The following is a 15,224-nucleotide window of genomic DNA, read 5'->3' on the forward strand; positions in this document are numbered from 1 at the left end:
GCGGCGGCGGGCGGCGCCGGAGGGCGGGGCGCGGGGCCGGCCGGGGGGAAGGAGCCGCGCGGGGAGCGGCCGCGGGCGGGAGCTGCGCCCCTCCCCGCCTCCTCGGCCCGCAGCCCCGGGCTGGGCGCTCGGGTTCGGGGAGGGCGAGGGCCGGCCCGGAGAGGTGGTCCAGAGCCCCCGGAGGCGTGCGGACCGGCCCGGACCGAGAGGGCGGGGTCGCGGGCGGGTCCGGGAGGGGGCGGTCCTGGGGTTCTGTCTCCGCCGGGGCGCGAAAGGGACCTGGGTTTGGAAGCGAGGGGGACGCGCTCAGGGAAGAGGGGAAGACAATGGCTGGGGTTGGACCCCAAGAGAAGTTGATATCCTGAGTTTGGTCTGGGAAGAGATGGGGGATTCTGGAATAAGGGAATTCTGAGAATTCTTTCCAGGACCCAGACACTGTTGGAGGTTTTGCTCTAGAGATGGAGACTTCAGCCCACCTTAGACCTGTGACCTGTGGCCAACGGTGGGCCTTCCTTTCCCTCACCACATTCTCTCCCGCCTCCCATAATCTCACGGTGGAGCCGGGACCCAGGCCTCTTGGGTTCCCTTCCACTTCACCCCTTGGTGACTGGGTTAAGGAGAGCTGTGCCTCAGTATACCCTTAGGCTAGGGTGTGAGGCCCCAGGGCACCCCTGCCTGGGTTTGGATTTCCCACTGGGTCGCTCAGCACTGCTTAGGGCTGATCTTGGCCTTCATGAACTGAGCTTCTAAGGTGCTTTGAGATCCTCTGGAGGTGAGACGTGTGACTGAGGATGGTAGTAAGGAAGAAAGAATCATGAAAATGCTGTGCTCATTTCCTCCAGGCCTCTGGCTCTTCACTGTAGCTGACCAAGCACTCTTCTATCATCTGATCCCACAACAAGCTAGGAGGGAAGCAGGGCATGGAGTGCTACCCCCATAGAACAGATGAGAAACTGAGGACAGGAGAGGACAGAGATTGCCCAAGAGCACAGAGGTGGTCAGCAGCAGAAGAGCAGCCAAGACCAGCAATCTAGGTTTTGTCTGTGCCTGGTCCCCAGGGGGCTGGAAATTGCCCTAGGGGTCAGCTGTGGGTTCAGCACTCTTGGACTCCCTGGGTCCCCAAAAGGGCACTGTGGTCACCCCACCATTAGTGTTCATCCTCGTCACCCAACCTGACCCTTGTTACATAGCTTTCTCCTGGTCCTGGTCTTCATGAGAGCAAAGATTCATTTATTTGGGGCACCCAGCCCAGTCAGGCCTGGCAGGGTGTGCACAGCACTCAATATAATATTTTAGAATGATTGGAGTGCAGCGTGTGACTTCTCTAACCTGCCTCAGCCCCCCAAGTGTCCCTAGGGGCTCAGCTGTCTCAGCTGTGGCAGAGCGGGGCCATCACTGACACTCCCCCCACCTAGGGGGCCTGGGACAGATCACTGTCCTTGCTGGGCCTCAGTTTCCCATGTAACCACCATTCATTCAGGTCCAGTCCACAATCCCAGAGCACCCATTCTGGGTGAGGCACTGTGCCATGCACAGGGATCATTGGGCCCTGTCCTCATGGTGCTCTCTACGCAGCCAGCACGAGCCCTGAGGACCCTGCCTCTCCCTCAGCTGGTGAGTACCAAAGGAAAAGTGTATAGGCAGGGCTGAGGCGGAGAGAGAGCAGCGCACGGGGCCTTGGCTTGTTGGTTAATCTGGATGCACTGGGTAGGGAGGAGAGGGGAAGGCGAACATGCTGTGGCTGCTGCAAGGGGTGATCAGGAGAGGAATGTTAGTCAGTCTTGCCCCCCACCCACCCTTTCAGCACCACCTTCTTCCCAGTAGCCAGGACTGGCTACATAGTTTGCGGGGCCCAGTAAAAATGAAAATGCAGGGCCTTTTGTTCAAAGGTTATTAAAAATTTCCAGAGGGCAACAGCAGAGCATTCAACCAAGTGTGGAGCCTTTCTGAGAGTAGGACCATGGGTGGCTATGCCCATGAAGTTGGCCCTGCCAGTGGCTCATATAATTCCCCAGCAAACGCTCCCCTCAAACCAGAATCCCCAGGAGTCAACTCATAGATTGGGTCCCTTGATTTGGAGGTGAGGAGAGGAAGGAGGGAAGTGGGGAAAGGTCAGGGTTGCATTCCCTTCGCTGCTCCCACCTCCAACACCCCGACATTCTCACCTCCCATCCCCAGCCTGGACCACCCTCAGGCCAGCAGCTCTAGCTTTCCCTCTTGTCCCCTGGCCTAATGTACAGACATGCTTCTGAGACACCAAGAGAGGGCTAGCCTGGGAAGGGCTAGCCTGCAACCCTGCTCTCTCAATTCATGAATGCTCAGCTCTGCCACATTTTTTTGCTGTCCCTATGGGCATCTGAGGAAACTGACTTCCCAGCAGCCCCTGTTGGCAAGGCCCAAAGTCCATCCTGGAGCCAGACTGTCACCTGACCAGACAGGAAGCTGACAGCCTGTCCCCAGAGAGGAACCAGCAACAACCAAGCTTGGGGCAGCAGGCCCTGGGCCCTCCAGCTTTGCCCCCTCTGTTTTTGGAAAACCTAGGACCATTCCAATGTTGCCATGACACCTACCCAATGCTCCCTCATCCCCCACCCTTGGGAGACCTTCCTCTCACAGGCTCCAGCTTTGTCCCCTGCTGCACCTGGCCTCTGCCCCACAGACTCCAGACTAGGCAGCCAGGCCAAGGTGTGGCTGAGCCGCCCTCATTTTATAGGGAACACCGGGAATGGTGAGAGTCTGCATATTACACAGCCAGGGCTGGGGGCACCTGTGACTTCCCAGGTTCTTAGACCAATCAGAGGGGCCGGAAGGAATTGTAATGGAGGGTGGAGCACTTCTGCAAAGTTGAAGATGTCGAGCAATTAGGAGTATTCCTGTTCTGTGAAAAGGAACCCTAAGGATAGGTGGAGTGACTGACTGGCCAGCAGTCACACAGCTGCCTGTGGGCAGAGGTGGAATTTAAATCTGATTTCTGTTCACGTGTGTGTTTGTGCATAGTATGTGTGTGTTTCCTAATTGAGCACCGCCTTGTGCCAGGCACTCACTGCCCCACCCAAGCTGCTTTGAGAGTTGGCAGTTAAGACCCTGGAAAAGGAGAGTATTTATCCTGGGGCCGCAGCTGGGCCGCCAGGAACTTCCAGAATTGTTCTACTTAGCTTTGCATGCACCTGCATGCCATTTTCCGGGAAAAGGGTCCACAGCTTTAACCAGAGTCTCAAAGGGGTTCGTGTTTCAGAATGAACTAAGATTCTACCCTTTGATCCTCTTCCCTGAGCGGGGAGGGGAAAGATGGAAAGGGAGTCCTCGCATCTGGGGGATGCCCTCCGCCTCTCTCCTCCCTAACCTGGGGAGGTGGGGGATGGTCAACCCTGCAGATCCCATCTCCACAGGGGGCATTCCTGCGTCCCTTACTCTGTGGTTCCTGGCATCTGTGGCAGCATCTTAACATTTCAAACAACTTCCCTGCTGAGGTCTTCTTTGATCCTCCCAGCATCTCTTAGAATCAGGCCCCAAGCCTAATTCTACCCATTTTCCCTGCTAGATTGAGAAGTGAAATAGGCCCAGGGTGTTAGCGGTGTGTAGCTAGAATCCTGGAGTCTTGTGGCCTCCCAGCTCTGAGTTGTTGCCAGCTCCTAGGAGGCTGAGGGAGGGAAGGAAAAAGAGAGCAGGGGGAGGCAGGAGAGAAAGGAGAGATAGCTGTTGCCACTGCCCAGTCTCCAGTTGGAATGTATTCTCATTCCCTTCATTCTTTCAGCAAATGTCTCTGAGCACCAGCCTGGTGCTCCAGGCTTCCAGATTGACCAGTTATTCTGTGACCAGAATGTCAGTCTCTTAGCCATACACGGGGGAGAAAAGTGGTTTTCCAACGTTCTCTCTTAGCAGTGGAACTTTTACTTTTCCCCTCAAGCAAAAGCCCCCCAAATTTTATGTGGCAGATAAAATGGATAACAGCAATGTTTTATAAGTATAAATTTATTTCATAAATCAAAACTTATAACCTTTACTTACCACAAAGTAAGTCAGCAGGAATAATGACGATATTTTGATGGATTAAAAATATGAAACCCTGAGTAATAGGTGATGGTTATGGTTTTAACGGAGAGCCAGCATTCAATTTATTTCTGCGGCAGTTTGTTTTAGTCAGTAATTAGAAAACACTGTGCCTCATAGACAAGCAGATGTAGATAGTAAGATTTTTAACAACTTGGTAGAAATGTCAGGAGAAGCTTTATTCAGAGGTCTGCACAGAAGTGAGCTATCCAGCAAGCCCAGCTTAATGGCTTGTCAAAAGTTAGCCTAACCTGGGTCTCATCTCAGTCCTGCCACTAACTTGCTGGATGTCCTTGGGCAAGACACTTGCCTTCTCTGGGCACCAGTATCCCCATCGGAACATCCCATTTCACCTAGGAAAGGAGAGTGTGTGTGGAGGTATCTGAGTCTGTTGGGGGGTGGGGGTGCAGCACACACATGTGGAATCTTCGTTACTCCTCCTCACTGCCCACCCCCATCCCAGCGAAGGGCCTGAAGAAGGGGCCCCAAAACTACTGAACTGCCACTGAAGGCAGAGGTGGGTTGCCATGGAGACATGCTTTGTTTCCCAACTGTCTGGCCACATCTGACAAGCACAAAAAGTCAGGCCAGATGGACACTGACCTGGGCTGAGAGAGCGGGGACTTCCTGACCCCATGATCCGCAGGGCTCACTGCTCTCCAAGGAGGGGGTTTCGTTCTGTTTTCACTCCCCAACCAGGAGGAGGACCAGCCTGGCCCGCCAGCTGATAAGGTTCGTGTAGGGGGCTGCTGGGTAGGGCCCTCAACGTGTTTGCAGACACCCACTCCACCAGCCCTGGGCAGCAAGACTGGCCCTGTGCCCAAGGGCAGGGCTAGGAGGAAAACACCCACACTCAGGGCCTTCTGGAAGCTGGGGGAGAGGTCAAGGTGTCTGGGCAGAGCTCCCTGCCCATGATCAGTGGGAAACAGCTGGATGTGGCTTCTCAGAGACTCCCTCCCCCCATCCACACAGGGGCCTACGCAAACACACTGAGACACACACACAAGTTGACACACCCACGTGCACACCAGTTCACACTGGCATACCCAGATACATGGATACACACACCAAAACACAAATCCAGATACACATTGACACAGCTAGCCTAGATACCCATAAACACTCAGGTACAGTAATACTGACATCTAAACACACATAAATACACACAGATATGGAACCACAAACTCGTATACACATGTACCATACACACACACACACTTAACACACCCAAACACATACTCAGTTATACACAGATATGCTGATCCACAGACACACATAGATACACAAATGCACACATTCCTGGATGCACAGACCCTCAGGCACGGATATCCATTGATACAAAAACAGGACACAAGCTGATACTCACCAGCCGGTAGACCAGAGAGAGAGACACAGAAGGCCTTGTTACATAAATATAGATATAAAGACACAAACAGTTACAAGTAGAAACACAGATACACAAATACCCCACCCAGATGCAGGCAAGGAGAAGAGAAGAGAAGGGAACTCACACTTGGTGAGGGTCAATTCTGCACCGGCAGCATGAAAGGGGCTTTATCTGTAGGATCTTTTTAAAATCCTTCCAACAATCTGTGAAGCTGGTAGCATTATCCTCGCTTTTTACAAATGCGATAATGTAGAATATACCTGCCTATGAAAGGCCCAAACAATGAAGTAAATAGAGGAAAATGTGCAAGTCCCTCTCCACACACGGGTTCCCCACCCCACCCCACCCCACCCCAGCCTCTGTGAATGTTAGTGGGCAGGATATGCTTTTTCTATGCGTTTGCATGCAAGCTTTCAAAGATACTACAAGTTTGAACAAAGCTGACTCAGAGAGGTTAAGAAATTTGACCAAGGGCTTACAGCTTGTTAGCAGCCAAAGCAGGAGTTGGATTGAGCTCTGGCTCGCTCCAAAATGCTCTTTCTGCTGCCTCAGCCCACAGACAACCACAGAGACACAAATTCACAAAGGGGAGGCCCAGGGGCAGGGGGAGGGGCTGCACCTCTGGGCTGGCGAGGAAGGCAGGCCCAGCAGGCTCTCTGCCTGATTGCTCTGGGTCCCTTGGGTGGCTCCTTTGGCTGCAGGCGTTGTCCCTGTAAATTCCTGTTAAGGGGCAGATGTATTCCTGGGACTGAAACCTTTGAATCATTGACCCCAGGTGAGCACCCGGCAGGTGACTAAGTGATAAACACTGAGCTCCAACCCCCAGGACTACCACACCAGCTTCCCCCAGTCTCCTAACCTCTCCCTCCTCAATCTCTTCGCCACACGCCCCACAGGGACCTTTTCTCAGGCTAAATCTAGACCTTGTCCTTCCGCTGCTGAAATCCCTTCCTGTTGTCTCCAGGATAAACCTCTTGGACACACAGAGCTCTGCGTTCTCCACCCGGCAACCTGCCTCTCCCCACTTTTCCTTTTAGCAAAGCACTTCTCCCCCTCTAAGGCCAGCGCAAATACTCCTCTTGCGGAACCTACAGGAACACACTGACCACCTCCGAGGTCCTGCCCTGAGTGCCTTCCATAATCACCTCCCTTAATCTTTACAACAGCCCTAAAGAGATAAGAAGTATTGGCCCTATTTCACAGATGGTTAAGTGGAGGCCCAGAGAGGTTAAGTCCCTTCTTCACGGTCTGATTTGTTTCTCAAAAGTCAGTCCTTGCGGGCCGGCCCGGTGGCGCAGCGGTTAAGCGCACACGTTCTGCTTCAGCGGCCCGGGGTTCGCCAGTTTGGATCCTGGGTGTGGACATGGCACCGCTTGGCAAGCCATGCTGTGGTAGGTGTCCCACGTATAAAGTAGAGGAAGATGGGCACGGATGTCAGCTCAGGGCCAGTCTTCCTCAGCAAAAAAAGGAGGATTGGCAGCAGTTAGCTCAGGGCTAATCTTCCTCAAAAAAAAAAAAAAAAAAGTCAGTCCTTGATCAAGCCACATACAACCACATAATAGCAAACATGTTTTCATCACCCTCCCAGCTAGACTAGAAGCCTGGAGAGTGGGACTGGCCCTCTTCATCTCTGAATCTCTGGTGCCAGCACAGGCTTGGCACAGTGGGGAGAGGCCCAGGGAATGGTTGTTGAGTGGGGTACCCATCCATTTGCTGTCTCCCTGAGTGACAGAATAAGAGAGAATAGGAGAGACAGGTTGGGACCGTGGGGTACCCTGGGAGGACTCCTGCTAGCTGGGATCCCCCAGGAGGTCGCTGAAGGCAAGCGATCCCTCAGGATCTGGCTGTGGCTGCCCCTGGACCCCAGGGACATCTGTGCAGACCCTGCCGGGGGAGCAGGTGTCCTCTGGCTCCTCCACATGTCCCTTCAGTCAGGAGCTCTCAGCCAATCTTATTAAATATTTACTGTTCCCCACTCTTCTCAGCTTGGTGCCAGGCCCTGGTGGAGGGGACCAGAGAGCAGGGGACAGGGAATGGTTTACAGTTAATGATCACCTACCAGGTGCCACGGAATCCTCCCAACACCCTGCAGGTTGGGTTCTCAGCCCTGTTTTTGCAGCTGGAGAAATGAAGCTCAGAGAGAGGAAGACACTGGTCTCAGGTCACACAGCCAGTGAGCCAGGATCCAGAGTCAGGGGTGTGCGCATCGTCTCCCTGCATCCTGCACCCCACCCCCGAGCCGGGGAGGATGTGGGCCGACTTGGAGGAGACTCGAGGAGGCCATTTTTGAGGTGGGGCTGCGGCTGGAACACAGCCTGCCCTGGTGGATTTTCTACAATAACAACAGCTTGTGTTTGTGCAGCACTTTCCCTTCCATTAGCTCATTCAGCCCTCCCCAACATCCCCTCGGGTGCCTATTATTATCTCCATTTGACAGATGAGGGATGGAAGCTCAGTGAGGTCAAGTGACTTTCCCAAGGTTGCACAGCCCGTACACGGCAAAGCAGGAGTAAACTTTTGAACCCGAATCCTCCTGCTGGGTCTCCCTGCTGCCTCCACTTCTGCCCCCTCCCAGCAGTCCTCCATGGTTCCCCAAGGGAGCTCTCTAAAACACAAACGTGAGCTCCCAGCTCTAAGAGCCCAGCCAGTCTCTGCGTCTCACACCTCACACTGCCGCAGCTTTGCCCGTGGTTGCTCTTGCCCTTGAGGAGTTCACAGTCTGGTTAGGGACACAGAAAAACAATTAAGTATAATAAGATAATTGCTCTGTTAGAGGTGTGTATGGAAGAAGCCAATCCAGGAAGCCTTCCTAGAGAAGGAAAGTGCCTGACAAGTGACAAGTGCCAACTCAAATGCCACCTTCTCTAGGAAGCCTTCCTGGATTGGCCTCCTCCATGCAAACCTCTAACAGAGCAATTATCTTATTGTATTTAATTGTTTTCCTGTCTCCCTCACCAGACTGTGAGCTCCTTAAGGGCAAAGACAATGATTGTTCAAGTCTGTCTTCCCTGCACACAGCTTTGCGTTCTCGGTAAGTACTTGTTGAATGGATGAACAACATGCCTGAGGATTGGACCTGGTGGAAGACGGTGGGGCATTAACAGAAATTGGGGCATCAAGAAGAGAAGATGGGGGGCCAGCCCGGTGGTGCAGCGGTTAAGTTTGCACCTTCCGTTTCGGCAGCCCAGGGTTTGCCAGTTTGGATCCCAGGTATGGACATGGCACTGCTTGGCAGGCCATGCTGTGGTAGGCGTCCCACATAAAATAGAGGAAGATGGGTATGGATGTTAGCTCAGGGCCAGTCTTTCTCAGCAAAAAGGGGAGGATTAGCGGCAGATGTTAGCTCAGGGCTAATTTTCCAAAAAAAAAAAAAAAAAAAGAGAGAGAGAGAGAAGCTGGTGTTTGAGGAAGAAAAAGAAGGGATGAGATTTTGCTTTTGGCCATTTAGAGTCTGAGATGCCTCTAGACATCCAACTGGACACGCCCAGTAGGTGGGAGTTGGGGGTTGGGCAGGAAGGAAAACTGACCAGGAAGAAAGGATATTAACAGCAACCACCAGTAACTGAATCCTTACCCTGTGCCAGACCCAGTGCTGAATGCTTTATGTGCATTATCCTTTTTGATCCCCAGGAAGTAGGAGATGTCATTTGATGGAGGAGGAAGTTGAGGCTCAGAGAAATAAACTAATTTATCCAAAATTACACAGCCAGTAAAAGATAGAGTCAGGACTTGAACCCAGGTCCACGAGATGCCAAAGTCCACGTGCTTAGTCCCTCCTCCATATGACAGACCAGGAAGGACTGAGTTTATAGAACACATATCTTTATCAGGGAGAGGAGGAAGCTGAGATCAGAGAGGGAGCTGTCCAAGAGATAGAAGGGAAACCAGCAGGGTGGTGTTTGAGGCCAAGAAAAGAGCTCCAAGCAGGGCCAGGTCAGCAGCTCCTACTGTCCCTGAGCGATCAGGCTGGGTTGGGTGAGAGATCTGGCAACTCAGAGGCAACCTTGCAGAGGGCTGCTTCCACGTACTTCGAGGAGTCAGTACCAGGACCTGCCGAGTGGGAGGTGAGGAAGTGGAGGTGGTTGGCTGGTAAGAGAAGGAGAGAACAGGGAAGGCAGGGAGCACCCTGTGGGTACATGGGCCTGGGAGGGCGGGGCGAACAGGTTTGGACTAGCCTGGAAATATTGAGGATAGCAATACAAGCAGGTGGGAGGAGGACGGGGTGAGTATGTGAGCCTTTCAGGGTGAGTCAGCGACTCGACTCGAGGACACCCTCAATCTCTTCCTTGAAAGCCCCGGCATCATCCCTCCGCCTCCTTTCCTGTCCTTCCCCCGACTCCCCTGAGGTTGTTCAGGACCAGCTACCCCCCACCTCCGATCTGCTGTCTCACCCTCCCGCCCCGCCTGGGGAGGCAGGCAGGGAGGAGTTTCCAGGCAGGAAAGGGCTGAGTCACTCGGCCACACATCTGCTCTCAGATCTTGATACCCAGCTGGAAGGGGCAGGAAGGAAGGGAGCTCCTCCCCCACAAGCTCCCCTGGCCGGTGCTCACATTGCCAGCTGCATGGGACAGGCTAGGAGAGGAGATCCCCTGTCATATTAACAACCAGTGCTGGTCGGGCTGCTTCACCCACTCCAGCTGGGGTCCTTTGCTTCTGTGATTGCCTTTAATGCTCAGCACAGCCCTGAGAAGTAGGGTTTGTCACCTCCCTGTCACAGGTGAGGAAGCTCAGAGAGACGAAGTGGCTTGGGCAAGGTCACACAGATTTGGAGTGCTGGTCCATTGTCCCCATCCCATGCTCTAGACACACAGGAGGGGGTGGTGTTTGGAGACAGTGGACAAAGGGGTAGAGGGGTTCAGGCGTGCCAGTGGGTGATGACTGCAAAAGCTGGGTGGGGGGAGCATGGGTGGCCTATGCTCCTATCAAAATGGCCCTTTCCCACGTCCCAGTGGAGGGAAGACCCTCCTTCCTCCCCCACCCCCTGCTCTGGCCCTGCTGTTGTTGGCCCGGCTCTGAGCCACCCCTACCTCATTCCCCAGCATCGTCTTTCATCCTCTCCTCGCCCTGCCATGCTGAGAGGAGTAGCAGGGGCCTTGGCAGGCGGCGTCCTGCCATCCTGCACTCTACCAGGGCACAGTGTTCCCATTGTCCTGAGCAAACGGAGGTGTCCAGGTCCTGGGGACAGGCAGGGGGATCGGGCCAGGCCTCTGCTCTCTTCCCAGGCTGCTCAGCAACCTTCTCTGGGGCCCAGGCTGTTTTTTCACACAACCTCCAGAGTGACGTTGGGCAAGTCACTTTTCTCCTCCCAAATGGGGTATCCCACACGTCTTATACAGAGGAGCACGCAAATCAGCGTTCTTCCACAGACCCAGGCCATCCCCGAATTAACTTCTGATTGCTTAATTGTATTTAATGCGGCTAGAATCACAGCTGTGCCACTTGCCGTGTGACCTTCTGGACTTCCCTAAGTCTTGATTTCTTCCTCCTTGAGATGGAAATAGCAATAATAACACCTCCCTCCCAGAGTGGTTGTCAGGGTTGATTTAGATAATGCCTAAAGCAGGTACCACATAGTGTTAAAAAAAAAAAGAGAGAGAGAGCGAGCTAGTATCATTGACGAATTTCTGATTACAAAATGAATTCATGCTCAAGGAGAATCTGGGGGGCCGACCTGGTGGCGTAGTGGTTAAGTTCACACACTCCTCTTCGGTGGCTCAGGATTTTCGGGTTCAGATCCCGGGCACGAATGTACGCACGACTCATCAAGAGATGCTGTGGGGGGACTGGCCACCTGGCCGAGTGGTTAAGTTCGCAGGCTCTGCTGCAGGCGGCCCAGTGTTTCGTTGGTTTGAATCCTGGGCGCGGACATGGCACTGCTCATCAAACCACACTGAGGCAGCGTCCCACATGCCACAACTAGAAGGACCCACAACGAAGAATATACAACTATGTACTGGGGGGCTTTGGGGAGAAAAAGGAAAAAATAAAATCTTTGAAAAAAAAAAGAGATGCTGTGGGGGGCGTCCCACGTACAAAATAGAGGAAGACTGGCACAGATATTAGCTCAGGGCCACTCTTCCTCACAAGAAAAAGAAGAGAGAGAATCTGGAAAATGCAGAAAAGCACAATGTCATCAATAAAAACTACTTGTAATTCCACCTAGAAGGCCCTTTTTGTGATGATTTTCTTAACAGAGTAGAACTGCCCTCCCTCACCATCCAGGGGAATGACCATGTGCTTCCAGGCTGGGCAGGTAGTGTTGGGGGTGGATATAATCTGCAGTTTCTGCATCCTCTCTGGGCCTCAGTTTCCCTGTCTGGAAAGGAAAGGGCTGAGCCAAGCAGGGAATATAGATTTCATTTCATGTGCTAACTGCTGCCTCAATGAAGTGGCCCTGGGCTGAGAGTGCCATGATCAATTAGTCATGTCTGCCATGGATGAAGAAATGGGTGGTAGTACTATGTGTATCCTGTGTAGCCACTGTGCAGAGTTTAAGAAATTCCTAAGAACCACTTCAGTTTTTAACATTCTAAGAACCTTTCCTCCTCCTCATTCTTCTCCCTGTTCTAGAGCCCACCTTCCTCTGGGGAATGGGGAGGGAATGCTTGCCTCTTCTCCCACCGCAGGCCTGTCCTCAGCATACTTCTGGGGTCTAGTACTCCAAATAGCTCCTGTTTAACATTCTGCATTGTGGTACCTTCTCAGCAGAGCCCACCTAAGGCTTTCCTCCAGTCAGGGGAGCTGGGGAGGGAGGAAGGTTTGAGTGTTCTCCTCACTAAAAAGGAACTATGCACATCATCACATGCATACTAGCACCCATTCCTCACCAGCCCCAGCCTGAATATTTGAATATTAAATAATCCTATGCAAATTGATGCAAATTAGCACCTTCTCTTTCATTAGCAGCCCCTGCAATTCTTTGGGCTATAGGGCCTCAGCCCAGCCTGAATGCATGGGCCCAGGGTCAAGACAGCTCTCCCTGCAGGTGAGAAAGGACTCAACTGAAAGATTTAAAATTGGCTAGGGTTTGGGGGCCAGCCGGGTGGCACAGCAGTTAAGTTCGCACGTTCTGCTTCTCAGTGGCCCGGGGTTCTCTGGTTTGGATCCAGGGTGCGGACATGGCACCACTTGGCAAAAGCCATGCTGTGGTAGGCGTCCCACGTATAAAGTAGAGGAAGGTGGGTACGGATGTTAGCTCAGGGCCAGTCTTCCTCAGCAAAAAGAGAGGGATTGGCAATAGTTAGCTCAGGGCTAATCTTCCTCAAAAATAAATAAATAAATAGAATAGAATAGAATAGAATAAAATTGGACAAGGCCATCCCATTCTGGAAGCTGCCTCCAGCCTATAGGACTCCAGAGGTGAGAGGAAACTCCTGGGAAATAAGAAAACCTGGGCTCTCTTGCTCCCCATGTCCCTAGGCCAGTCCTCTCTCTCACTGGCCCCCATCCTCTCACTGAGCCCCACCTCTTCACTGAGCCCCCATCCCCTCACTGAGCACCTATCCGTTTACTGAGCCCCCATCCCTTCACTGAGCCCCACCCCCTCACTGAGCCCCACCCTCCTCACTGAGCCCCACCCCTCGGTCATTCCATATCTTCCTAATGAAGCCTTGTTGGTAAACCTCCGGTTCCCAGATGGGGCACTTGAAACTGCAGCTGTGGGACCAGTGTTGTATCCACCCAGTCTCTGGCCATAGCCATACCAGCCACATCCTTGTCTTTGTCATGGCCCAGGGCACAGGCCTTGAGATAGAGGAGCCAGAGGCAAAGGGGTCAGTAATAGCCGAGAAGGAGAGCCCAGCTAAGGGCCTTCTGGATTAGCTTGCACGGCGCTCTGGGCCGGCTCTGCTAGTGGAACGGATATTGTGACGATGCTGCAGGCAGGGAGGCAGCTCACCCTCTGGCCAAGACTCAAGCCAGGGGCTGGAACACAAGAGGAGGCATTGGTCTCACCCTGATCCCCTGAACAAGAGCTGCACTGTGCACACCCCCCCATCCCCCTCCCCCGCCCCTCAGGCCAGGACAGGGTCAGGCAGGGCCACCCATGGAGGCCGGAAACAGAAGGACACCCAGGCAGCGAGGGAGCAAGAGAGAGAGGCTGTGAGATACACAGTCAGACCTGCAGGCAGAGAGAGGCTGTGTGCTCACACCCCTGAGTCTGGAGGGGCAGGGGTGGCCACCAGGCATCTCCAGGACACAGAGAAGCAGACCCATGTGAGGGAGACCCAAGCCCACAGGTTTAGAAGCAGGGAGGTTTGAGGGGATGGTGATCCTGGAGTGCCCTGGACAAGGACACAGCAATTACAGGTCCCATTGCACAGCCACAGACTTCAACAGAGCCCCAAGGCTCCTTGGCTGACTTTATTCACTTGTCCATCAACAGAGTCACTGCAGCTCAACTCTGCCAGCCCTGTGTTGGGCACTGGGGACAGAGAGATGAAGAGGCACTGTCCACAACTTCATGGAAACAGCTGAAATGAAGGTGTGTGTTCAAGGGAGTCGTTTGTACTTGAAGTGCCTGCCTTGCCCACAGTCCCTCTAAGGTTTTCTTAAGTCACCATGCTCTGAACCAAGTGTCCCAACTGCCCGGCCACTGACTGGACCAGAGATGGGCCTGGCCCTCGCTCAGCTGGCTAGCAGCCCATGAAGTGGTCTGGCCGGAAACCGTCCTCCAGGAATCAGATCCGCCGCACCCAGTAGATCCTCTCTTGGGGAGGAAGGGAGCGAGCGACTGAAAGCTGTGAGCAAGATTGTGAGGCTGCAGGAGCCAAGCCCGGCAAGGACCCTGGGCAGGCAGGACGTGCAGGAAGACCAGAGTGAAGACCCAGGATGACCAGGTCTCTGTGACCACTAAAGCATCAGATTGAGCACTGGGCACCTGCAGCCATGGAAAGACGTCAGGCCAGTGGAGCTGCTCTGCTTCCTGAACACCCACGGAGATGCCGAGGCCTGGAGGTGGGAGCACCCTCCCTGTCTTCCTCGCTTCCCACGTAGCCTCACCACAAGCCCTGTCTCCCTAAGCACTGAGGCGAGCGTTTCTCTGGTCCTCCTCATCCAAAAGAGCCAAGTGAACTCTGCCTCTCACATCCCTGCCTCTTGGCCTCCGCCCAGCGAAGCCGGCCTTGGGACCCGAGCGAGCCACGTATGGTAGCAAAAGCCCTGGACTTGAAGTCGGAAGAAGATGAGATTCAAGTCCTGTTTTCGCCAGGTATCTGCCTCTCAGAGCCTGTTTCCTCAGCAGAAATATGGGAGTGAAGCCGGCTGCCCGGAGGCTGTTGGGAGAATGAAATGCAACAGCAGGGTGAGAAAAGCTGTGCCAGCCTCCCCAGGAGTCCTCCCTTCACACTCCCTCTGGCCCCTTGTCCCATTTTCATTGCTTCCATCCCTATTCCAGAAGGGCATCCAGGACTTCCATCAGTCTGGGACCCTCACTCCAACCAGATTCCCTGAGGCCAGGTTTGGGCTCCAGACGCCTCCCGCGGAGCCTGGGGTTCCCGTCTCAAAGAGGAGCCTCGAAGGGGCAGAGTCAGTGGAATGGTGGAATTGCAAGCTCTTGTGAGCAGCCAGTGGGGAGGTTGCTCAAGCCTGGGCCCTCTTAGTCACGTTTTCCCTCAACCCGGTGCCTCAGTCCAGGGGAGGGGGCCCGAGGACAGGGAGCCCAACTCTGGTTAGAACAGGAAGTCCTGCCAGGCTGCTGGGGCTCACATGAGACTGTGTCACCTCTGCTCTGGGTGTGATATGCACGAGAACCGTCTCAAGCCACCTCTCCTCATTCCTACTCATTGTC

General features: G+C 53.8%; 1 long non-coding RNA gene across 1 annotated transcript in view; it reads left to right on the forward strand.

Annotated features, from left to right (window-relative positions):
- The window catches only part of LOC124239878 (uncharacterized), a 15,684-nt gene extending 1,751 nt beyond the window's left edge, over positions 1-13,933 (forward strand). Inside the window, exons 2-3 of the long non-coding RNA XR_006888723.1 lie at positions 8,396-8,468; positions 13,821-13,933. This is a non-coding gene — a long non-coding RNA (uncharacterized LOC124239878). The remainder of the gene's footprint in view (positions 1-8,395; positions 8,469-13,820) is intronic.
- The last annotated feature ends 1,291 nt before the right edge of the window (positions 13,934-15,224 follow it).

The sequence above is a fragment of the Equus quagga genome, chromosome 5 (genome assembly GCF_021613505.1).
Source record: "Equus quagga isolate Etosha38 chromosome 5, UCLA_HA_Equagga_1.0, whole genome shotgun sequence".
Lineage (NCBI taxonomy): Eukaryota > Metazoa > Chordata > Mammalia > Perissodactyla > Equidae > Equus > Equus quagga.